Source organism: Talpa europaea (assembly GCF_964194135.1).
Source record: "Talpa europaea genome assembly, chromosome: 14".
Lineage (NCBI taxonomy): Eukaryota > Metazoa > Chordata > Mammalia > Eulipotyphla > Talpidae > Talpa > Talpa europaea.
This window is the reverse complement of record NC_140082.1, coordinates 57,065,559-57,091,499: the sequence shown is the minus strand read 5'-3', so window position 1 is coordinate 57,091,499 and position 25,941 is coordinate 57,065,559.

Genomic DNA, 25,941 nt, shown 5'->3' with positions numbered 1-25,941 from the left:
GCTTAATTTATCCAGTTCCTTTTTTGGTGTCTCTGTGGAGGAGATGTATTGCTATAAACGCATTAACTTCGATTAAGCATCCATTCATAAATTCAATAGATATATTCATTCCAATCAATGCAAATGCATTCAGGAGACTTTTGCTTGCATGATTACATGAATTTTTTGAATTGTTATACCATTTTGTTGACAATTGGTGTCACTAGATGTGATTAGGAAAAAGTACACTAATACAGAAATATTAACTAATCATGAATAGGTGTTACAAACTATAGTAAAAGGCAATGTGAACCACCACATGTGTCATGTTGCCAACAAAACCTACAGATCTACCCCCAATTTCTCTTGTTTCAACTCTTGAATTTACACCAGTAATTTTCCTATACATGTCCTTTCCTAAAGCTTACTTGATTTTTTTAAAAGTATTCATTTTATTTTTTTATGAATACAAGCATTGGGGTATAGGCCAGAGGTGTAGGGATTGAGAAGATTCACCAGACAGAATGGGGAGCAGAAGAGGCAGATCTGCTGAAATACATTGCTGAGGGGCACAGCAGGTGAGAGAGGGGTGGCCAGCTGCACCATGTGGGTAGCTCCCTGGGCAGGGATCAATCTCAGGCCACAGTGGCTGGCGATAGCTGGATAGTGCTGAGACTTAACCCCTGAGCCACCAGGGAGGTCCCTCCAATATTGCTTTCTAAAGCTTACCACTGATTTTCCACTTTAAGATATTAACAGATCCCATTTTAGATGGATGGGCTTTATTTGCCTCAATGAAACACTCTCTTCTCCAACATAATTTCTTCATCTCACTCTGGGCTCTGGTATTTTGAAGGGGATAACATACTTATCAGATGCCCTCCCCCCCATATCTTGTTCTTCCATCTCAGCCAGTTTTACCTATTTGTTTTCAACCCCTTTTCCTACAGACAAATGGAAGTCTCCCAAGATCTTCTATCTCAAATGTTACTTCATGAATATGCTCATGATCTGATAAATTATTTTACAGAACAGATCCCTTACCTTAATTCCTGTAATGTATTCCAGCATCTGCAGCCTTGCCTTCTCTCAGATCCCTGGGTATATGTACTGGACCGTTCGCCTCACAAATCCAATTATTTTTTTTTGTCCAAGGGTGATGCCAAATTCTTGTTCTTGGTGGGGAAACTGATGAGGTACAGGTCCAAACATTTAGGCATGACCCTTAGGAAACACAGAGATGTGATTTGCTTATCTTACTGTTTACATTGTAATCTCTGTGGCGAGATTTCTCCTCCAACTCCTTCCCTGGTGACCTGCTGTATTTGTTGTTTTCTTTTTTGCCTATGCTGTCAAATCTCCTAGTTGCCACCTACAGGGTACTCTAACTATCACATTGTGTATCACAATTGTACATGTGACTTTGAAGCAAGGAGTATTTTCCTTGCTCATGGGTGTTACTTCCTCATGGTTTTAAGAATATATCAATGAATAAAGATGGATAGTGCTGGAATTTTTTAACAGTTGTTTTATTATATTTAATGAGTAGATTTCTTAGAAACCATGAGGTTTACATGGTTTCTTCCTTTAAAGTAGGGTTCCAGACAAACAGAACAAGCCAAGCCAAAGTGATTCAAGGCTTTCAACGAAATCTGTGGGTCTACCCAGTACGAAGCCTGCTGTGATTCCAGTGAATATAGATGGTGGGAGATGGGAACCAGATAAGAATGTCACAAGGTAAAAATCAACTCTTCCTTCAAGGTTCAAGGAAAATTAGCTGTGACTGTTCTTCTGAAATTAAACAGCATATTGCACTTTCAAGCCAAGGTGAAAATCCTCACCATTATCAGACAAATAACACCTAATACTTGAGTGATATGGACCAATAAGTATTTGGTTACTGCATAGAGGGAGCATTGTTTTTGAAGCCTGTGTATGTTCTGGGAGATATGTTTCCACCTTATCAGATGAATATTACTGCCAACAGCAACCATCAATATATCCGTACTGCTTTACTGTAGACCTTGGTCCCCTCCCTGTTTTGTTCTAAGCCCCAATGTTTTGTGATCCTTTTCTAGTGCACTCAGTTGTAGTCCTATATTCTTGGCTTGTTTTGTCTTGTTTTCTAGTCCCTTTGTTTTGTGACTGTGAAGAGGAGATGTGTTGCATACATACTTTACTATCTTTCTGCATTCATTCAGAAGCTCAATAAATAAATTCTATATGGAAACACAATCAGGAGACTTTAATGATCATATGAATTTGTTTCAATGATCATATGAATTTTTGAATTAATTTGCTTTAATGATCCTATGAATTTTGAAGTAGGCTATTACCAATATTACTGAAATACTAAATAATCATGATTGTGTATTACAAACTAGTCAAACAAAGAATTGTGACCTACCATAATATGCCATGATCTCTTAAGGCCTACAAAACTACCTATTCCAAGTTTCTCTTGTTTTCACTCTTGAACTTTTACCAGTAATGATCGCACTCATTCCTGCTTCAAAAATTGCTTTCTAATGTTTGCCACAGATTTTTCACTTTGTGATATTGACACATACTTTTTTAGACTCATGGGTTCTGTCTGCCTCAATGGAAATCACTCTCCTTCAACATAATTTCTTCATTTGGCTCTATGCTGTGGTAATTTCAGGGGAGAACTCACTTACCTGGTATCCTACATCCATTTCTTGTGCTTTGACTTCAGTCTGTATTTCCTACCTCTTTCAACCCCATTGCCTTTGCACAAATGGAAGTATCCCAGGTCTTCTGTCCATGACTTTTACTTCCATGAATATGCTAACGATGTTCAAAGTTGTAGTTATACTACAGATATCTTAATTCCCGACCTGTACTCACTGCACTTGCAGCTGGGGCTCCTCTCATGATGTGTGGTTCTGGGTCACTGAGGACATAAAGGCAATTATTTTTGTCCATGACAGATGACAAATTGTTATTTTGGGTAGGGGAAACTTAATTTGGACATGACACTGATGTCATTCCATGATTTGTGCAAGGAACATTTTAAAAATAAATCTTTTTTCCCCCATGAGAATTTATCAGAGATCTTCTAATATATGTTCCTATTACTATTTCAATTTGGTACACATTTTTACATTGAAAAAACACAAAGGCCAAAGAACAGTACACATTTAATTAGTAGTCTCTTGTCTATGCATCAATCAGTTTTCACAGTGAACTCAGACTTTCCAGTGTAGCATTCAATATGTTTTAAAATTTCTGGGTACACTGAATTCTCAGTTATTGTCCTTTCCCTTTCAAGTTTAGGAAACACAGAGATGTGATGTGCCCTGTGCTACTGTTTATGTTTTATTGTCTATGTAGAGTGGTTTCTCCACCAGTGCCTTTGGCGGACTCCTGTATTTCTATTACCCGCTGTATAAAGCCTCCCAGGTGCTCACTTACAGCATGTCCTAAATGTGCTCTTAACTATCACATTGTGTCATAATTGTACATGTCGCTTTGAAGCAAGGAGTATCCTCCTTGCTTATGGTTATTACTTCATCATGGTTTTCAGAATATATCAGTGAATGAAGGTGGATAATGTTGGAATTTTGTAAAAGTTTCATTACACTTTATCTTAGAAAACATGAGGTTTACATGGTTCCTTCTTTTAAAGTAGGGTTGCTGACAACGGGAAGAAGACAACCCAATGTGATTCAGCATTTTTATCAGAATCTGAGGGTCTAGCCAGTACGAAGCCTGTTGTGATTCCAGTGAATGTAGTCGGCGGAAGACACATACCAGATAAGAATGGCACAAGGTAAAAACAACTCTTCCTTTAAGGTTCAAGGACAATGAGCTGTGATTGTTTTTGTCAGGAAAAGGCAAAAAAAATGTCACCATTATAGGCAAACACTGCTGAAAGTTGAATGATGTAGATCATTGTGTTTTTGTCACTACATTGAGCCAGTGTTGTTTTTCAAGCCTATGTGTGCTTTAGGGGATATGTTCACACCTCATCAGGTGACTGTTGTGCCGGACACCCACCACTAATGCCCTGTAATGCTTTATTATAGACGCTAGGCCCCATCCCGATTTTATTCTTCTCCCAACCCCTTGTGCTTCAGTCGTATGTTTTGTGTTTTTTTCAGTTTTCTAGTTCCTTCGCTTAGTCACTGTGGAGGAGACATAGTGCAGTAAATACATTAATATCTATCTATCATCAATTCATAAATTCGGTAAATAGATTCAAGTCAATAAAAGGAAACAATCAAGATATAATTTCTGTAATGATCTTTTTTTTTTCAATTTTCCTTCACTGTGTTGACCATGTATGTCACATCAGGTGGTTAGAAAAGAAGCAGACTATTAAAGAAATACCAAATAATCATTATTATGTATTTGTAACTATTCAAATAAGAAGAATTGTGTATCCCTTGTGCTCTTTTAGGCTTACAGAACTATCTATACCCATTTTCTCTTGTTTTCACTCTTGAACTTTCACCAGTAATGGGCCCATTCATGCCTGCTCCAAACTTGCTTTCTAAAGATTACAAAGATTTTTCACTCTATGATAACAAAACATGCTTTTTTAGACCCATGGGCAATGTCTGCCTCAATGGAAACCATTGTCCCACCACATAGTATTTTCTTTTTTTTTTTTTAAATAGAGGCATGCTTTATTTATTTATTTGTTTGTTTGTTTGTTTGTTTGTTTATACATGCACTGGGTACATTCAGAAGCGTGGGAGGGTGAGAGAATTCATCAGAGCGGGGAGCAGAGCAGGCAGAAGGACCGAAGTACACTGCTGAGGGGAGCAGCGGGCTGCAGGAGAGGTCTGCGCGCCATGTGGGACCCTCCTCCGGTGGTCGGGGAGCAGCCAGGGATCGAACCTGTGCTGCAGAGGCTGCGGGCAGCTTCACAACCCAGTGCTCAACCGCTGCGCCACCGGGGAGGCCCCCAACACATAGTATTTTCATTTGACTCTAGGCTCTGGTAATTTCAGAGGGAGACCTCACTTACTAGGTATCCCCCTTCCATTTCTTGTTTTTTGACCTCAGTCTGTTTTTCCTGTTTCTTTTCAAACCCATTTCCTTTAGACAAATTGAAGTATCTCATGATCTTCTGTCCCATGACTTTTATTTCCTTGAAAATGCTAAAGGTGTCCAAAGTTTTATTTCTGCTCAGATCCTATCTTAATGCCTGGCATGTTCTCACTGCACCTGCAGCTGGGCTCCTCTCTGGGTATCTGGTAGTAGATCACTCAGGTCAGAAAGGCATTTTTTTTTTTTGTACATGGATAAATCCAAATTGCTGTTCTTAGTACAGGAAACTGATGAGGTACAACTTATTTGGATGACCCTGAGTCATTCCCGATATATGTGTATTGAATATTTGAAAGTAAATCTATTTCACTGACAAGAATTTCTCAGATTTCTTCCAGTATATGTTCCCATATATTTTTTTAATCAGGTGCACATTATTACATTATAAAAACAAAAGCCAAAGAACAGTACACATTTAATTATTAGTCTCCTGCGTAAGCATCAGTAGCTTTCCACAGTGAACTCACCTTTTCAGTGTAGAATTCAATATGTTTCAAAATTTCTGGGTGCACTCAACATTCAATATGTTACTCTTATCATGTCAAGTATGGAAAACACATTGATGTGATGTACCCTATCTAGTGCTTACCTTGTTATCTCCATGTCATATGGTTTCTTCCCCAGCTCCTTGCCTGGTGTCTTGCTGTATTTTTGTACCCACTATTTACAGCCTCCCTGGTACTCACTTACAACATGTCCTAAATGTACACTAAAAAACTATCACATTGTATCAAATAGTACTAGTGGCTTTGAAGCAGGGAGCATTTTCCTTTCTTTTGGTTATTAATTCATCATGATTTTAAGAATGTATACATGACTGAAGATGCGTGTGTTGGAATTTTGTAGTAGTTGTTTTGTTATGCTTTATTAGTAGATTTCTTTGAAAACATGAGGTACACGGTTGCACTTTAAAGTAGGGTGCCTGACACCAAAGAATCACCAATGTGATTCTGTGTCCTGATCGGTATCTGAGGGTCTAGCTGGTGTGAAGCCTGTTGTTGTATTTCCAGTGAATGTTGATGGCAGTAGACATGAACCAGATGAGAGTGTCACCAGGTTAAAATAACTCTTCCTTGAAGGTTCAAGGAAAATTAGCTGTGATTGTGTTTTTTAAATCAAACAGCACATTGCAGTTGTCAGGCAAAAAATATCTCAGCATTATAGATAAATACTGCTGACAGTTTAATGATGGGGACAAATGAGTTTTGGTCACTCATAGGGAGAACATTGTTTTCCCATCCTGGGTATGTTTTGGGCGATATGTTCCCATCTCATCAGATGTATGGTATTGCCCGACACCCATCACCAATGCCAGTATTGCCTTACTGTAGATCTTAGGCCCTGTCCTGGTTTTGTTCTCTGCACTATCCCTTTTGCTCATCTTCTAGTAGACTCCTATCTGTAGTTTTATATCCTGTGTTTGATTTGTTTACTTTTCTAGTTCCTTTGTTTAGTGACTGTGTGGAGGAGATGCATTGCAATCAATACTTTAATATCTAATCAATACCTATTCATAAATTAAATACATAGATTAAATTCAATAAAGGACACAATCAGGGGAGGTTTGCTTTATTGATCATATGAATTTTTGAATTTCCCTTCACTTTGCTGATCATTGTGTGTCACATGCAGGTAATTAGAAAAGAAGGCAGCTCTTACAGAAATACTAAGTAATCATGGTTGTGCATTGCAAACTAGTCAAACAATAATAATAGAGACCCACCATGGTATGCTATGAGCTCTTTAAGGGCCACAGAACTATCTATCCCGAGCTTCCCTTGTATTCACTCTTGAATTTACACCAGTAATGGTCCCACTCATTGTTTGTTCCCTGACCTCAGACTCTTATTCCCACTTGTTTTCAAAACCCATTTCCTTTGGAAAAATTTAAATACCTCAAAATATTCTGTCTCATGTCATTTACTTCCTTCTATATTCTTATAATCCCCAGTTTTATTTTGGTACTGCAGACATCTTACCTTAATTCCTATCATGTCCTCACTCAGCCCATGGCTGGAGCTTCTCTCACATCCCCTTGCATATGACACTAAAATGCATAGATATTAGAGAGGCAATTTTTCGTCTGGAGTTGATGCTAAATTGTTGTTCTGCTACAGGCCCTGAAGATGTGCAACATATTTGGACAGGAGCCTGATATCATTCAAACAGAATGTATTTTATAAATACATGATGTCAAACACACAAGATTTGCTCGGATTTCTTCCATTGTATGTGCCTAGTACTGATTTCAATCTATGCACATTATTACATTAAAGAAAACAATGTCTATATGCAGTACACATTGAATTCTCAGTTTCATGTTAACGAACACTTTTCAACAATGAACATAGGCTTTTCAGTGTAACATTCAATATGTTTCAAAAAATAAGTATCAGAAAGAAAATATCAAAATCAACAAACAACTATGAACCAGAGACACTCTATGGGGGGTAGGGGGTGTGGAAAGGAGGGTTTGGGGTCAAAATAAGGGGGTTATAATTGTATGGGGAATATAAAAATAAAACTTAAATTTAAAAAATAAAAAAAATGAAGGGAAAAACAAAGTTCTTATTAAAAATGGATGTAGAAGGAGCATACCTAGAGATAATAAAGGCCATATATGACAAGCCTAAACCAAAAAAAAAAAAAAAATTCTGGGTGCACTCATCTCTTAGTGGTTTGTTCTGTCCCTTGCATGTTTGGGAAACACAGAGATGTGATGTGCCCTATCCTATTGTTCACTTCGTAATCTCTATGTGGAGCCATTTCTCTCCTGGTAACCTGCTGTGTATTTATAAACCCGTTTTAATACCTCCCAGATGCTCACCTACAGCATATCATAAATGTACTATTACGTGGTATCAGAATTGGACTTGTGGCTTTGAAGCAAAGAAGTATTTTCCTGCATATGTTGTTGTTACTTTTGTTTTTAAAGGAGGGTTCTTGGTTTCCTGAAGAAGTTAGCAAAAAAGCAAAATAATAATTTATCACCTTCATCAAAATCTGTTGGCCAAATAAACAAGAAGAGTGGTCCTGCCCTTCCAGTGAATGTGGATAGCAGGAGTCCTGACCAAGTTGAGATTCCCAAAAGGTAAAATCTATAAACTTTCCTTTCAGTTTAAAGGAATATTAGCAGTGATTACTGTGTGGGAAACAAGCAGCATAATACAGTTGACAGTCCAAGGCAAGAGAAATCTCACCCTGATCAGACTAATACTGCCAAACTATGAACTATGAGAATCACTTAGTGTTTTGCCCCTTTGTTGAGGGGACATTCATTTACAACCTGTGTATGATTTAGGGGATAAGTTCACACCTCATCAGATGGATGCTACCACAGGACACCCTCCACCATCACACCCACACTGCTTTACTCTATACCGTAGGCCCCTCCTTTGTGTTCTCACCCCCTCTAACTCTCCCACTCTCAGCCTCAATTTTTCAGCCCTATGTCCTAGATTTTTTTTTTTGACATTTGCTTTTTTTAGTGACTTTCTGAGGTCTGTTGCTGTAAATACGTTGAGCTCTATTTACAGTGATCTACAAATTCAATTAATAGAAACATTCAGAATATTTTGCTTATAAGATTTTATAAATTTTTATTGTCCCACCATTTTGTTGTCCACGAATGTCACAAAGAGGTGGTTTGATATAAAGTAGAGTAGTACCAAAAATACTAAATAATTCTGATTGGGTATTGCAAAATACAGCCGAAGAAGAAAATGGTCTCCTCCATGTCTATGACACTAACCTAAGTCCTACAGAACTGTCCATCCCCTAATTTTTCTTGTGTTCACTCTGGTGTGAGAAACAATAGCAGTAATTCAATTGGAGAAAAGTGAAACTTGCATAACAACAGCCATCCATCAAAAAGAGTGAACACTTTTGCATAATGGAAATCTCTCCTTCAAAATAATTTCTTTATTTGCTTCTCGGGACTTGTATTTTCTGAGGTTAAACTCATGTATCAGGTTCCCCCCAAGCATTTCTTGTTCTTCCATCTTAGTCTGTGTTTACTATTTCTCTTCAACTGCATCCTCCTTTTATCCAAATTGAGGAGGAACATTAACATTCAGTCCTTGATCTTCTGTCTTCTAACAAAAACATGACTGTTACTTTCTTGTATGTGCTAGTGATCCCCAACTTTATATTTGAACTGCAGACCTCTCCTGTCTCACCCGCAGCTCCCTTCAGCAGTGTCTTCAGTCTGTTTGCCTGTTCTGCTCCCTGCTCTGGCTCTGGTGAATTCTCTCAAACTCCCATGCTTCTGACCTTTACCCCAGCTCTTGTATAAATAAATAAATAAATCTTAAAAAAAAAAAAAAGAAAACAGGACCCAATGTGCTTTTTGTCACTTCATGCAAGAGATAATGGCTTACAAGCCTGTGTATGATTTCGGTGCTAGTTTCATAGTTCATTAGATGTGTGTTACCATAAAATACCCGCTACCAAAGCACCCATAGTACTTTACTGTAAACTTTGGGCCTCTCTCTCTTCTGTCTCATCACCTTAACTTCAAATAGATTTAATTCTCCAGTTATATTTCCAGTGTATGTTTTGGTAGTGTTTCCAATTCCTATTTTGTTTATTTGTGGAAAAGCTTATTGCAATAAATTTCTCAGTTTTCTATTCATGAATTCAATGAATAGAATCAATTCAATAAATAGACACATTCCAGAGATCTTTGCTGTTATTTGAAGGTATTATATGAATGCTTTGAATTGTTTGCCATTTAGTTGACCTTTGAGTGTAAATGGATGTGACTAAAAAAAGCATTGCAATACAAAAATAGTAAATAATCATGATTGGGTATTGCAAACTACAGTCAAAGAAGAAAATGGGATCCTCCACAGTCACAGTACAAAGCTTATGAGTCATACAGAACTGTTTGTCCATCCCTAGTTCCTCTTTTATATTCACTCTTGAACTTGCACTTTTAATTTCTCCACTTACCGCTCTTCCAAACTGCCTTTGATCAGTCACCACCAAGTGTTCATTTTATCCACACATACTTTTTACACTGATGGGCTATATTTTCTTCAGTGGAAATCTCTCTCCTCCAACATCATATCTTCATTTAACTCCAGGACTCTTTTTTAAGGGGGAGAACTCATTACTAGGTGTCTGCTGTGCACTTCTCATTCTTCCACCTCAATATGTTTGTCCAATTTCTTCAATCCCACTTCCTATTTTAGGGATTGAAGTATCCCAAAATTGGCTTTGATCTTTTGTCTCATGACTGCCACTTTTTATATATGCTAATGACCTCCCAAATTTTCATTATTCTTTAGACCTCTTGTCTTAATTCCTCACCTTATACACTGCACCTAAGTCTCCTCTTAGATCCCTTGGTGTTGGTACTCGAACCCACAGATATTAGAAAGGCCTATTTTTTTTTTCTATGAGTGATGCCAAATTGTGGTTCTTGGTGGGGACCTGATGAAGTAAAACTTATTTGGTCAGGACCCTGATGTCTTTCCAACAGATGGTTGTTTGAAAAGTTAATCTATTCTCACCCATGAGATATTTCTTAGAATTTTTCCATTTTACCTGTTTCATACTGTTGGACTCTTGGAAAAGTCATGATACATTTTTGCTTGAAAAACACAGAAAAAATATGTCATGACTTTTCCAACAACCCAAAATTTTTCAATCAGTTGCACATTATTGCATTACAAAAGGCCAATATCACATGACACATCTTATTAGTACATTCTTGCCTAGAGTCAGTAGTATTTGGCAGTGAACTTAGACTACTTGTATAGCTTTCAAGATATATCAGAATTTCTGGGTCACTCATCTCTCAGTGTTTTGATCTTACACTTTCAAGTTTTTGGGAACACATAGTTGTGATGTGCCTTATCTTTGTATGCATGTTGTAACCTCCATGTGGAATGGTTTTCTTCCCTCTGTGTCTTCTTACCTCCTCTGCAAAGCCTCCGTTGTGCTCACTTTCAGCATGCCATATATGTGCTCTTAGCTATCAGATAGTATCATGATTGCATTTCTGACTTTGCAGCATGGGGTTTGTTTCCTTGCTTTTCATTTTTACTTCTTCATAAATATTTCAAAAATTAATCAATGACTAAGTTGTGGTATTTATAAAAGATGTTTTATTAGTCTTTATCAGAAGATTTCTTAATGAACATTAGCTTTCATGGTTTGTTTTTTAAAGGACGGATCCTGACTTGCAGAAGAATGTAGTAAAGGAAAGCCAAACTGATCCATGGTCTTCACCAGATTATGTGGGTCAAGTCAGCGAGCAGGCTGGTGCTGAACTTCCAGTGAATGTAGATGTCAGGAGATATGACTCAGATGAGAATGCCAGAAGGTAAAATCCATAATTCTCCCTCTAATTTTAAAGGATTATTGGCAGTGATTGTTTGTTTGGAAATCAAGCAGCATGGTATAGTGTGCTAGGCAAGGTACGAGAAGGCTCAACCTTTTTGGACAAATACTGCTAAAAGTGGAATAAGGAGGTCGGTTGACATTTTCTTATTTCATTGAGGGAACATTGTTTTTCAATGTCTTTTGTTTAGTTATATTGTGTAAATTGTTATATTTAATTTTACATTAAATACTTTGTTTTGTATGAAAGATTCAATGAATAGATTCATTTCCATGAATGGAAACATTTCAGAAACCTTGCTTTCTTAATTTTATAAATATTTTGAATTGGTCTGCCATGTTTACCAAGGCCACAGTGGCTGGCGATAGCTGGATAGTGCTGAGACTTAACCCCTGAGCCACCAGGGAGGTCCCTCCAATATTGCTTTCTAAAGCTTACCACTGATTTTCCACTTTAAGATATTGACAGATCCCATTTTAGATGGATGGGCTTTATTTGCCTCAATGAAACACTCTCTTCTCCAACATAATTTCTTCATCTCACTCTGGGCTCTGGCATTTTGAAGGGGATAACATCCTTATCAGATGCCCTCCCCCCCCATATCTTGTTCTTCCATCTCAGCCTGTTTTACCTATTTGTTTTCAACCCCATTTCCTACAGACAAATGGAAGTCTCCCAAGATCTTCTATCTCAAATGTTACTTCATGAATATGCTCATGATCTGATAAATTATTTTACAGAACAGATCCCTTACCTTAATTTCTGGAATGTATTCCAGCATCTGCAGCCTTGCCTCATCTCAGATCCCTGGGTGTATGTACTGGACCTTACAAATCCAATTATTTTTTTGTCCAAGGGTGATGCCAAATTCTTGTTCTTGGTGGGGAAACTGATGAGGTACAGGTCCAAACATTTAGGCATGACCCTTAGGAAACACAGAGATGTGATGTGCTTATCTTATTGTTTACATTGTAATCTCTGTGGCGAGATTTCTCCTCCAACTCCTTCCCTGGTGACCTGCTGTATTTGTTGTTTTCTTTTTTGCCTATGCTGTCAAATCTCCTAGTTGCCACCTACAGGGTACTCTAACTATCACATTGTGTATCACAATTGTACATGTGACTTTGAAGCAAGGAGTATTTTCCTTGCTCATGGTTGTTACTTCCAAATGGTTTTAAGAATATATCAATGAATAAAGATGGATAGTGCTGGAATTTTTTAACAGTTGTTTTATTATATTTAATGAGTATATTTCTTAGAAACCATGAGGTTTACATGGTTTCTTCCTTTAAAGTAGGGTTCCAGACAAACAGAACAAGCCAAGCCAAAGTGATTCAAGGCTTTCAACGAAATCTGCGGGTCTAGCCAGTACGAAGCCTGCTGTGATTCCAGTGAATATAGATGGTGGGAGATGGGAAACAGATAAGAATGTCACAAGGTAAAAATCAACTCTTCCTTCAAGGTTCAAGGAAAATTAGCTGTGACTGTTCTTCTGAAATTAAACAGCATATTGCACTTTCAAGCCAAGGTGAAAATCCTCACCATTATCAGACAAATAACACCTAGTACTTGAGTGATATGGACCAATAAGTATTTGGTTACTGCATAGAGGTAGCATTGTTTTTGAGGCCTGTGTATGTTCTGGGAGATATGTTTCCACCTTATCAGATGAATATTACTGCCAACAGTAACCACCAATATATCCGTACTGCTTTACTGTAGACCTTGGTCCCCTCCCTGTTTTGTTCTAAGCCCCAGTGCTTTGTGATCCTTTTCTAGTGCACTCAGTTGTAGTCCTATATTCTTGGCTTGTTTTGTCTTGTTTTCTAGTCCCTTTGATTGTGACTGTGAAGATAGATGTGTTGCATACATACTTTACTATCTTTCTGCATCCATTCAGAAGCTCAATAAATAGATTAAATTCTATATGGAAACACAATCAGGAGACTTTAATGATCATATGAATTTGTTTCAATGATCATATGAATTTTTGAATTAATTTGCTTTAATGATCCTATGAATTTTGAAGTAGGCTATTACCAATATTACTGAAATACTAAATAATCATGATTGTGTATTCCAAACTAGTCAAACAAAGAATTGTGACCTACCATAGTATGCCGTGATCTCTTAAGGCCTACAAAACTACCTATTCCAAGTTTCTCTTGTTTTCACTCTTGAACTTTTACCAGTAATGATCCCACTCATTCCTACTTCAAAAATTTCTTTCTAATGTTTGCCACAGATTTTTCACTTTGTGATATTGACACATACCTTTTTAGACTCCTGGGCTCTGTCTGCCTCAATGGAAATCACTCTCCTTCAACATAATTTCTTCATTTGGCTCTATGCTGTGGTAATTTCAGGGGAGAACTCACTTACCTGGTATCCTACATCCATTTCTTGTGCTTTGACTTCAGTCTGTATTTCCTACCTCTTTCAACCCCATTGCCTTTGCACAAATGGAAGTATCCCAGGTCTTCTGTCCATGACTTTTACTTCCATGAATATGCTAAAGATGTTCAAAGTTGTAGTTATACTACAGATATCTTAATTCCCGACCTGTACTCACTGCACTTGCAGCTGGGGCTCCTCTCATGATGTGTGGTTCTGGGTCACTGAGGACATAAAGGCAATTATTTTTGTCCATGACAGATGACAAATTGTTATTTTGGGTAGGGGAAACTTAATTTGGACATGACACTGATGTCATTCCATGATTTGTGCAAGGAATATTTTAAACATAAATCTTTTTTCCCCCATGAGAATTTATCAGAGATCTTCTAATATATGTTCCTAGTACTATTTCAATTAGGTACACATTTTTACATTGAAAAAACACAAAGGCCAAAGAACAGTACACATTTAATTAGTAGTCTCTTGTCTACGCATCAATCAGTTTTCACAGTGAACTCAGATTTTCAGTGTAGCATTCAATATGTTTTAAAATTTCTGGGTACACTGAATTCTCAGTTATTGTCCTTTCCCTTTCAAGTTTAGGAAACACAGAGATGTGATGTGCCCTGTGCTACTGTTTACGTTTTATTGCCTATGTAGAGGGGTTTCTCCACCAGTACCTTTGGCGGACTCCTGTATTTCTATTACCCGCTGTATAAAGCCTCCCAGGTGCTCACTTACAGCATGTCCTAAATGTGCTCTTAACTATCACATTGTGTCATAATTGTACATGTGGCTTTGAAGCAAGGAGTATCCTCCTTGCTTATGGTTATTACTTCATCATGGTTTTCAGAATATATCAGTGAATGAAGGTGGATAATGTTGGAATTTTGTAAAAGTTGTTTCATTACACTTTATCTTAGAAAACATGAGGTTTACATGGTTCCTTCTTATAAAGTAGGGTTGCTGACAACGGGAAGAAGACAACCCAATGTGATTCAGCATTTTTATCAGAATCTGCGGGTCTAGCCAGTACGAAGCCTGTTGTGATTCCAGTGAATGTAGTCGGCGTGAGACATGAACCAGATAAGAGTGGCACAAGGTAAAAACAACTCTTCCTTTAAGGTTCAAGGACAATGAGCTGTGATTGTTTTGTCAGGTAAAGGCAAAAAAATGTCACCATTATAGGCAAACACTGCTGAAAGTTGAATGATGTAGATCATTGTGTTTTTGTCACTACATCGAGCCAGTGTTGTTTTTCAGGCCTGTGTGTGCTTTAGGGGATATGTTCACACCTCATCAGGTGACTGTTGTGCCCGACACCCACCACTAATGCCCCGTAATGCTTTATTATAGACGCTAGGCCCCATCCCGATTTTATTCTTCTCCCAACCCCTTGTGCTTCAGTCGTATGTTCTGTGTTTTTTCAGTTTTCTAGTTCCTTAGCTTAGTCACTGTGGAGGAGACATAGTGCAGTAAATACTTTAATATCTATCTATCATCAATTCATAAATTCAGTAAATAGATTCAAGTCAATAAAAGGAAATAATCAAGATATAATTTCTGTAATGATCTTTTTTTTTCAATTTTCCTTCACTTTGTTGACCATTGTATGTCACATCAGGTGGTTAGAAAAGAAGCAGACTATTAAAGAAATACCAAATAATCATTATTATGTATTTGTAACTATTCAAATAAGAAGAATTGTGTATCCCATGTGCTCTTTTAGGCTTACAGAAGTATCTATACCCATTTTCTCTTGTTTTCACTCTTGAACTTTCACCAGTAATGGGCCATTCATGCCTGCTCCAAACTTGCTTTCTAAAGATTACAAAGATTTTTCACTCTGTGATAACAAAACATGCTTTTTTATAACCATGGGCAATGTCTGCCTCAGTGGAAACCATTGTCCCACCACATAGTATTTTCTTTCTTTTTTTTTTTTTAATAGAGGCATGCTTTATTTATTTATTTATTTGTTTGTTTGTTTGTTTTTTTATACATGCACTGGGTACATTCAGAAGCTCAGGAGGGTGAGAGAATTCATCAGAGCGGGGAGCAGAGCAGGCAGAAGGACCGAAGTACACTGCTTAGGGGAGCAGCGGGCTGCAGGAGAGGTCTGCGCGCCATGTGGGACCCCCCTCTGGTGGCCGGGGAGCAGCCAGGGAACGAACGAATCTTGCAGAGGCTGCGGGCAGCTTCGCAACCCAGCGCTCAACCGCTGTGCCACCGGGGAGGCCCCCACCACATAGTATTTTCATTTGACTCTAGGCTCTTGTAATTTCAGAGGGAGACCTCACTTACTAGGTATCCCCCTTCCATTTCTTGTTTTTTGACCTCAGTCTGTTTTTCCTGTTTCTTTTCAAACCCATTTCCTTTAGACAAATTGAAGCATCCCGTGATCTTCTGTCCCATGACTTTTATTTCCTTGAAAATGCTAAAGGTGTCCAAAGTTTTATTTCTGCTCAGATCCTATCTTAATGCCTGGCATGTTCTCACTGCACCTGCAGCTGGGCTCCTCTCTGGGTATCTGGTAGTAGATCACTCAGGTCAGAAAGGCAATTTTTTTTTTTTTGTCCGTGGATAAATCCAAATTGCTGTTCTTAGTACAGGAAACTGATGAGGTACAACTCATTTGGATGATCCTGAGTCATTCCCGAGATATGTGTATTGAATATTTGAAAGTAAATCTATTTCACTGACAAGAATTTCTCAGATTTCTTCCAGTATATGTTCCCATATATTTTTTAATCAGGTGCACATTATTACATTATAAAAACAAAAGCCAAAGAACAGCACACATTTAATTATTAGTCTCCTGCATAAGCATCAGTAGTTTTCCACAGTGAACTCACCTTTTCAGTGTAGAATTCAATACGTTTCAAAATTTCTGGGTGCACTCAACATTCAAAATGTTACTCTTATCATGTCAAGTATGGGAAACACATTGATGTGATGTGCCCTATCTAGTGCTTACCTTGTTATCTCCATGTCATATGGTTTCTCCCCCAGCTCCTTGCCTGGTGTCTTTCTGTATTTTTGTACCCACTATTACAGCCTCCCTGGTGCTCACATACAACATGTCCTAAATGTACACAAAAAAACTATCACATTGTATCAAACAGTACTAGTGGCTTTGAAGCAGGGAGTATTTTCCTTTCTTATGGTTATTAATTCATCATGATTTTAAGAATGTATACATGAGTGAAGATGGGTGTGTTGGAATTTTGTAATAGTTGTTTTGTTATGCTTTATTAGTAGATTTCTTTGAAACCATGAGGTACACGGTTGCACTTTAAAGTAGGGTGCCTGACACCAAAGAATCACCAATGTGATTCTGTGTCCTGATCGGTATCTGAGGGTCTAGCTGGTGTGAAGCCTGTTGTTGTATTTCCAGTGAATGTTGATGGCAGGAGACATGAACCAGATGAGAGTGTCACCAGGTTAAAATTAACTCTTCCTTGAAGGTTCAAGGAAAATTAGCTGTGATTGTGTTTTTTTAAATCAAACAGTTCATTGCAGTTGTCAGGCAAAAATTATCTCAGCATTATAGATAAATACTGCTGACAGTTTAATGATGGGGACAAATGAGTTTTGGTCACTCATCGGGAGAACATTGTTTTCCCATCATGGGTATGTTTTGGGTGATATGTTCCCATCTCATCAGATGTATGGTATTGCCCTACACCCATCACCCATGCCAGTATTGCCTTACTGTATATCTTAGGCCCTGTCCTGGTTTTGTTCTCTGCACTATCCCTTTTGCTCATCTTCTAGTAGACTCCTATCTGTAGTTTTATATCCTGTGTTTGATTTGTTTACTTTTCTAGTTCCTTTGTTTAGTGACTGTGAGGAGGAGATGCATTGCAATCAATACTTTAATATCTAATCAATATCTATTCATAAATTAAATACATAGATTAAATTCCATAAAGGACACAATCAGGGGAGGTTTGCTTTATTGATCATATGAATTTTTGAATTTCCCTTCACTTTGCTGATCATTGTGTGTCACATGCAGGTAATTAGAAAAGAAGGCAGCTTTTACAGAAATACTAACTAATCATGGTTGTGCCTTGCAAACTAGTCAAACAAGAAGAATAGTGACCCACCATGGTGTGCTATGAGCTCTTTAAGGGCCACAGAACTATGTATACCGAGTTTCCCTTGTATTCACTCTTGAATTTACACCAGTAATGGTCCCACTCATTGTTTGTTTGTTCCCTGACCTCAGACTTTTTTTCCCACTTGTTTTCAAAGCCCATTTCCTTTGGAAAAATTTAAATACCTCAAAATATTCTGTCTCATGTCATTTTCTTCCTTCTATATGCATATAATCCCCAGTTTTATTTTGGTACTGCAGACATCTTACCTTAATTCCTATCATGTCCTCACTCAGCCCGTGGCTGGGGCTTCTCTCACATCCCCTTGCATATGACACTAAAATGCATAGATATTAGAGAGGCATTTTTTCGTCTGGAGTTGATGCTAAATTGTTGTTCTGCTACAGGCCCTGAAGATGTGCAACATATTTGGACAGGACCCTGATATCATTCAAACAGAATGTATTTTATAAATACATGATGTCTAACACACAAGATCTGCTCAGATTTCTTCCATTATATGTGCCTAGTACTGATTTCAATCTATGCACATTATTACATTAAAGAAAACAATGTCTATATGCAGTACACATTGAATTCTCAGTTTCATGTTTACGAACACTTTTCAACAATGAACATAGGCTTTTCAGTGTAACATTCAATATGTTTCAAAAAATAACTATAAGAAAGAAAATATCAAAATCAACAAACAACTATGAACCAGAGACACTCTATGGGGGGTAGGGGGTGTGGAAAGGAGGGATTGGGGTCAAAATAAGGGGGTTATAATTGTATGGGGAATATAAAAATAAAACTTAAATTTAAAAAAATAAAACAAATGAAGGGAAAAAAAGTTCTTATTAAAAATGGATGTAGAAGGAGCATACTAGAGATAATAAAGGCCATATATGACAAGCCTAAACCGAAAAAAAAAAAAAAATTCTGGGTGCACTCATCTCTTAGTGGTTTGTTCTGTCCCTTGCATGTTTGGGAAACACAGAGATGTGATGTGCCCTATCCTATTGTTCACTTCGTAATCTCTGTGTGGAGCCATTTCTCCCCTGGTAACCTGCTGTGTATTTATACCCCCGTTTTAAAACCTCCCAGATGCTCACCTACAGCATATCATAAATGTACTATTACGTGGTATCAGAAGTAGACATGTGGCTTTGAAGCAAAGAAGTATTTTCCTGCATATGTTGTTGTTACTTTTGTTTTTAAAGGAGGGTTCTTGGTTTCCTGAAGAAGTTAGCAAAAAAGCAAAATAATAATTTATCACCTTCATCAAAATCTGTTGGCCAAATAAACAAGAAGAGTGGTCCTGCCCTTCCAGTGAATGTGGATAGCAGGAGTCCTGACCAAGTTGAGATTCCCAAAAGGTAAAATCTATAAACTTTCCTTTCAGTTTAAAGGAATATTAGCAGTGATTACTGTGTGGGAAACAGGCAGCATAATACAGTTGACAGTCCAAGGCAAGAGAAATCTCACCCTGATCAGACTAATACTGCCAAACTATGAACTATGAGAATCACTTAGTGTTTTGCCCCTTTGTTGAGGGGACATTCATTTACAACCTGTGTATGATTTAGGGGATAAGTTCACACCTCATCAGATGGATGCTACCACAGGACACCCTCCACCATCACACCCACACTGCTTCACTCTAGACCATAGGCCCCTCCTTTGTGTTCTCACCCCCTCTAACTCTCCCACTCTCAGCCTCAATTTTTCAGTCCTATGTCCTAGATTTGTTTTTTTTTTTTGTCATTTGCTTTTTTTAGTGACTTTCTGAGGTCTGTTGCTGTAAATATGTTGAGCTCTATTCACAGTGATCTACAAATTCAATTAATAGAAACATTCAGAATATTTTGCTTATAAGATTTTATAAATTTTTATTGTTCCACCATTTTGTTGTCCATTGAATGCCACAAAGAGGTGGTTTGATATAAAGTAGAGTAGTACCAAAAATACTAAATAATTCTGATTGGGTATTGCAAAATACAGCCGAAGAAGAAAATGGTCTCCTCCATGTCTGTGACACTAACCTAAGTCCTACAGAACTATCCATCCCCTAATTTTTCTTGTGTTCACTCTGGTGTGAGAAACAATATCAGTAATTCAATTAGAGAAAAGTGAAACTTGCATAACAACAGCCATCCATCAAAAAGAGTGAGCAGTTTTGCATAATGGAAATCTCTCCTTCAAAATAATTTCTTCATTTGCTTCTCGGGACTTGTATTTTCTGAGGTTAAACTCATGTATCAGGTTCCCCCCAAGCATTTCTTGTTCTTCCATCTTAGTCTGTGTTTCCTATTTCTCTTCAACTGCATCCTCCTTTTATCCAAATTGAGGAGGAGCATTAACATTCTGTCCTTGATCTTCTGTCTTCTAACAAAAACATGACTGTTACTTTCTTGTATGTGCTAGTGATCCCCAACTTTATATTTGAACTGCAGACCTCTCCTGTCTCACCCGCAGCTCCCTTCAGCAGTGTCTTCAGTCTGTCTGCCTGTTCTGCTCCCTGCTCTGGCTCTGGTGAATTCTCTCAAACTCCCATGCTTCTGACCTGTACCCCAGCTCTTGTATAAATAAATAAATAAATCTTAAAAAAAAAAAAAAGAAAACAGGACCCAATGTGCTTTTTGTCACTTCATGCAAGAGATAATGGCTTACAAGCCTGTGTATGATTTCGGTGCTAGTTTCATAGTTCATTAGATGTGTGTTACCATAAAATACCCGCTACCAAAGCACCCATAGTACTTTACTGTAAACTTTGGGCCTCTCTCTCTTCTGTCTCATCACCTTAACTTCAAATAGATTTAATTCTCCAGTTATATTTCCAGTGTATGTTTTGGTAGTGTTTCCAATTCCTATTTTGGTTATTTGTGGAAAAGCTTATTGCAATAAATTTCTCAGTTTTCTATTCATGAATTCAATGAATAGAATCAATTCAATAAATAGACACATTCCAGAGATCTTTGCTGTTATTTGAAGGTATTATATGAATGCTTTGAATTGTTTGCCATTTAGTTGACCTTTGAGTGTAAATGGATGTGACTAAAAAAAGCATTGCAATACAAAAATAGTAAATAATCATGATTGGGTATTGCAAACTACAGTCAAAGAAGAAAATGGGATCCTCCACAGTCACAGTACAAAGCTTATGAGTCATACAGAACTGTTTGTCCATCCCTAGTTCCTCTTTTATATTCACTCTTGAACTTGCACTTTTAATTTCTCCACTTACCGCTCTTCCAAACTGCCTTTGATCAGTCACCACCAAGTGTTCATTTTATCCACACATACTTTTTACACTGATGGGCTATATTTTCTTCAGTGGAAATCTCTCTCCTCCAACATCATATCTTCATTTAACTCCAGGACTCTTTTTTAAGGGGGAGAACTCATTACTAGGTGTCTGCTGTGCACTTCTCATTCTTCCACCTCAATATATTTGTCCAATTTCTTCAATCCCACTTCCTATTTTAGGGATTGAAGTATCCCAAAATTGGCTTTGATCTTTTGTCTCATGACTGCCACTTTTTATATATGCTAATGTCCTCCCAAATTTTCATTATTCTTTAGACCTCTTGTCTTAATTCCTCACCTTATACACTGCACCTAAGTCTCCTCTTAGATCCCTTGGTGTTGGTACTCGAACCCGCAGATATTAGAAAGGCCTATTTTTTTTTTTCTATGAGTGATGCCAAATTGTGGTTCTTGGTGGGGACCTGATGAAGTAAAACTTATTTGGTCAGGACCCTGATGTCTTTCCAACAGATGGTTGTTTTAAAAGTTAATCTATTCTCACCCATGAGGTATTTCTTAGAATTTTTCCATTATACCTGTTTCATACTGTTGGACTCTTGGAAAAGTCATGATACATTTTTGCTTGAAAAACAAAGAAAAAATATGTCATGACTTTTCCAACAACCCAAAATTTTTCAATCAGTTGCACATTATTGCATTACAAAAGGCCAATATCACATGACACATCTTATTAGTACATTTTGCCTAGAGTCAATAGTATTTGGCAGTGAACTTAGACACTTGTGTAGCTTTCAAGATATATCAGAATTTCTGGGTCACTCATCTCTCAGTGTTTTGATCTTACACTTTCAAGTTTTTGGGAACACATAGTTGTGATGTGCCTTATCTTTGTATGCATGTTGTAACCTCCATGTAGAATGGTTTTCTTCCCTCTGTGTCTTCTTACCTCCTCTGCAAAGCCTCCGTTGTGCTCACTTTCAGCATGCCATATATGTGCTCTTAGCTATCAGATAGTATCATGATTGCATTTCTGACTTTGCAGCATGGGGTTTGTTTCCTTGCTTTTCATTTTTACTTCTTCATAAATATTTCAAAAATTAATCAATGACTAAGTTGTGGTATTTATAAAAGATGTTTTATTAGTCTTTATCAGAAGATTTCTTAATAAACATTAGCTTTTACATGGTTTGTTTTTTAAAGGACGGATCCTAGCTTGCAGAAGAATGTAGTAAAGGAAAGCCAAACTGATCCATGGTCTTCACCAGATTATGTGGGTCAAGTCAGCGAGCAGGCTGGTGCTGAACTTCCAGTGAATGTAGATGCCAGGAGATATGACTCAGATGAGAATGCCAGAAGGTAAAATCCATAATTCTCCCTCTAATTTTAAAGGAATATTAGCAGTGATTGTTTGTTTGGAAATTAAGCAGCATGGTATAGTGTGCTAGGCAAAGTACGAGAAGGCTCAGCCTTTTCAGACAAATACTGCTAAAAGTGGAAAGAGGAGGTCCAGTGACATTTTCTTATTTCACTGAGGGAACATTGTTTTTCAAGCCTCTGTATGTGTGGTGGGATAGGTTCACACATCGCAAGATGTACTTTACCACAAGACACCCACCATCACAGCACTCATAGTGCTTTAGTGTAGATCTGGGCTCCCTCTCTGTTCTGTTTTCTCTGTCTCCTGTCACCGTATAGTAGCATCAGTTCTGCAGCCATAATTCCAGGGGCTGTTTTGGTTTAATTTTGCTTGTTTCTTTGTTTAGTTATATTGTGGAGGAGCTGTTTTACATTAAATACTTTGTTTTGTATGAAAGATTCAATGAATAGATTCATTTCCATGAATGGAAACATTTCAGAAACCTTGCTTTCTTAATTTTATAAATATTTTGAATGGGTCTGCCATGTTTACCAATTATTACCACATTGAAAATTAAGAAAAATTTTAGTAATAAAACGTCCTGAATAATCACTATTGGGTGTTGGAATCTACAGTAAAACAAGAAGAGAACAGGATCCTCCACTGTCATACTACTTAGCTAAGTCCTAGAGCACCATCCATCCTCCTCCTTATTTTCACTTTGAATTCGCTCCAGTAAACTTCTTACCCACCCCTCCTCCAAAGTTGCTTTTTAAAGATTACTGCCAATTTTTCACATCACTGTATCCACACATACTGTTTTAGACTGATAGGCTAAATTTTCCTTAATGGAAATCTCTTTACTGCAGCATTGCTTTCATTTGATTACAGGTCTGGCATTTTCAGAGGGAGAACTCACTTACCTGTGTCCCTGATGTATTTCCTTTTCTTCTACCTCAGTCTGTGTTTCCTAGCTCTTCAACTCCACCCTACTTTTGAGTAAAGTAAAAAGCCCAGGATTCAGTCCTTGATCCTCTGTCACATGGCTTTTATTTCCTTGTATTTATTAATGGTTCCAAAATGATATTTCCACTTCAGATCTTTTTTTCTTGATTACTGAAATCAAATCCCTTGCTGGATATCATTCTTTTTGATGGATGGTTGTTGTTATGCAAGTTTCCCTTTTCTCCAATTGAATTACTGATATTGTTTCTCACACCAGTTCTTCTGTTCATGTCTTCACTCTTGCAGAGTATTAGTTCCTTAGTGGCATCTCTTGTTCTGTCAATGTGTTGGGTGTCACTTCGGTTGTTATCTTTCTCTTTCTTTTGCTTCTGACATTGAATCTGATGGTCAATCTTGTCAGGTTTCCCTGCCAAATATATCCCGAAGCCAATATCCTGTTACATGTTGAATCCCAAATCATCTGCTCTCTTTACTAGTGTCCAAAACTTTTATTTGGTTTCTTAGTATCTGTCTTTTTTACTCTTTAAAATCAGTGGCCTATTTTGACATAGCAAAGATTATGCTGTTCCTCTGTTTTGACTCCCTCTTCAGTCGCAGTACATGCCAATGTTCTTCAAATACAAAGCAACCCCTACACTTTCTGTTCCCCTTAGATCACTTTTTGTCTCCCTGAAGTCTCTGTCTCTCACTGTCACTTGAATTTCCGTATTCTAGGGGGCCTCCCTGGTGGCACAAGGGGTTGAGCACAATACTGTAAAGCTATCTACAGCCTCTGCAGCATGATTTTGATCCCTGGCCGGTCAGGGAGGTGACCCATATGGCACTGCCACCTCTCCTGTCCAACCCGCTGCTCCCCTCAGCAGTGTATTTCAGTCAGTCTACCTGTTCTGTTCCCCACTCTATCTCTGGTGAATCCTCTCACCACCTCCTGACACCTCTGGCTTGCACCTCAGGTATTGTATGCATAAATAAATAAATCGTAGAAAAAAAGAATTTCCATATTCTGTCCCTTCCGTTGTGCTCCAACCACGTTGACCTTTTCAACATTCTGTCACCCTGAAGACATACCCCTGTACTTGCTGTTGATTCTAACTGGAATGATTTATCTTCTGATATCCTTATGATTGTTCCTTTCATTCCTTCACAAGCTACTTTCTCAGCAATATCTGAGGGGTTGGCCATTTTGAGTCTTATTCTTATGCCTTCCCTGCTTACAAACCTCCAAATTTCCTTATCTCTGCTATAGTATACTCTAGCAGGATATATGTTTTGACATCGAGTTCATCATCTGTTTACTTCATTCTCAAGGGTAGGATTTTGGTCTGATCTCTTCTATTATTTCAGTGCCCAAACTGGGCTGGAATATTATCCCCTGAAGGCTCACTGAGTGAATGGAGTTTAATCTGTGTGTTTTATTTTACATTTTATACTAATTCTCACTTAGACTAAACAGTTTTGTGTGGGTCCCTGGTGAAAGTCTACTTGTCAATTATATGCTCTTTGGGATTCCTTTGGCTCTCTGCAATATGCAGTATTTGCTCTATGCATGTTCTGCATTGTGTGGTTTAAGCTCAGTCATATATTTCCTCACTTTTAAACCTTTTACTTGTATATGGTATTTTATATAAGGTCAAATGGATCTGATGAGTAGAAAAACTATTTATATGCTATTACTTAAAGAAGCAACTAGTAAATTATAGGAGTTTAAAAAAATTCTTGCCACAGAATTATGAACTGTCAGTATGTAAAATTAACTTACGATGTTTGTCTGTGTTGTTCCCCATGGTAGGAGAAATGTATGCTGTGTGACATGGTGTTTTTGAACACAACCACCTGTTCCTCTAAATAGGCTTTGGGGAGAATGGAAATTAAGGTCTGCAGTTCAATGAATGCTGCCCCATCTGGAGTGATTGCTGAAGGCAGGGTTTTCCAGCTGTTCCTGGATGCAGCTTAAGAGTGTGTGGAGCCAAGTCTTGGGCCCTGCAGGGTCCACTGCTGAGACTGGTCTGTGAGCCTGTACACACTACAACGAAGCTGCCATCCCTCTGAGATCTCTTGTGTATGGGACTGGAACACTCAACTCTCAGAAAGGCATTTTGTTTTGTCCATGGGTGACACCAAATTGTTCTTGGAAGGGGGCATGATGAATTATGACTTATTTGATCATGAACCAGAAGTCAAACCAACATATAGGCATTTTCACCCCAGCCCCAGCATATTTCCTGGATTTCCTCATTCATATTGTATGTGTCTAATAGTATTTTTCCATTTACATGTTATTATATTTAAAAAGAAATTGATAAGCATCGTATTTGGCTAATTAGTATTTCCACATCTGTGTGTCATAACTTTGAGTCAGTGAACTCTAGGTTTTAAATTTAGCATTTAGTAGTTTTCAAAATTACTGTGGTGACTTCTGTTCCAGTATTTTACATTTTGTA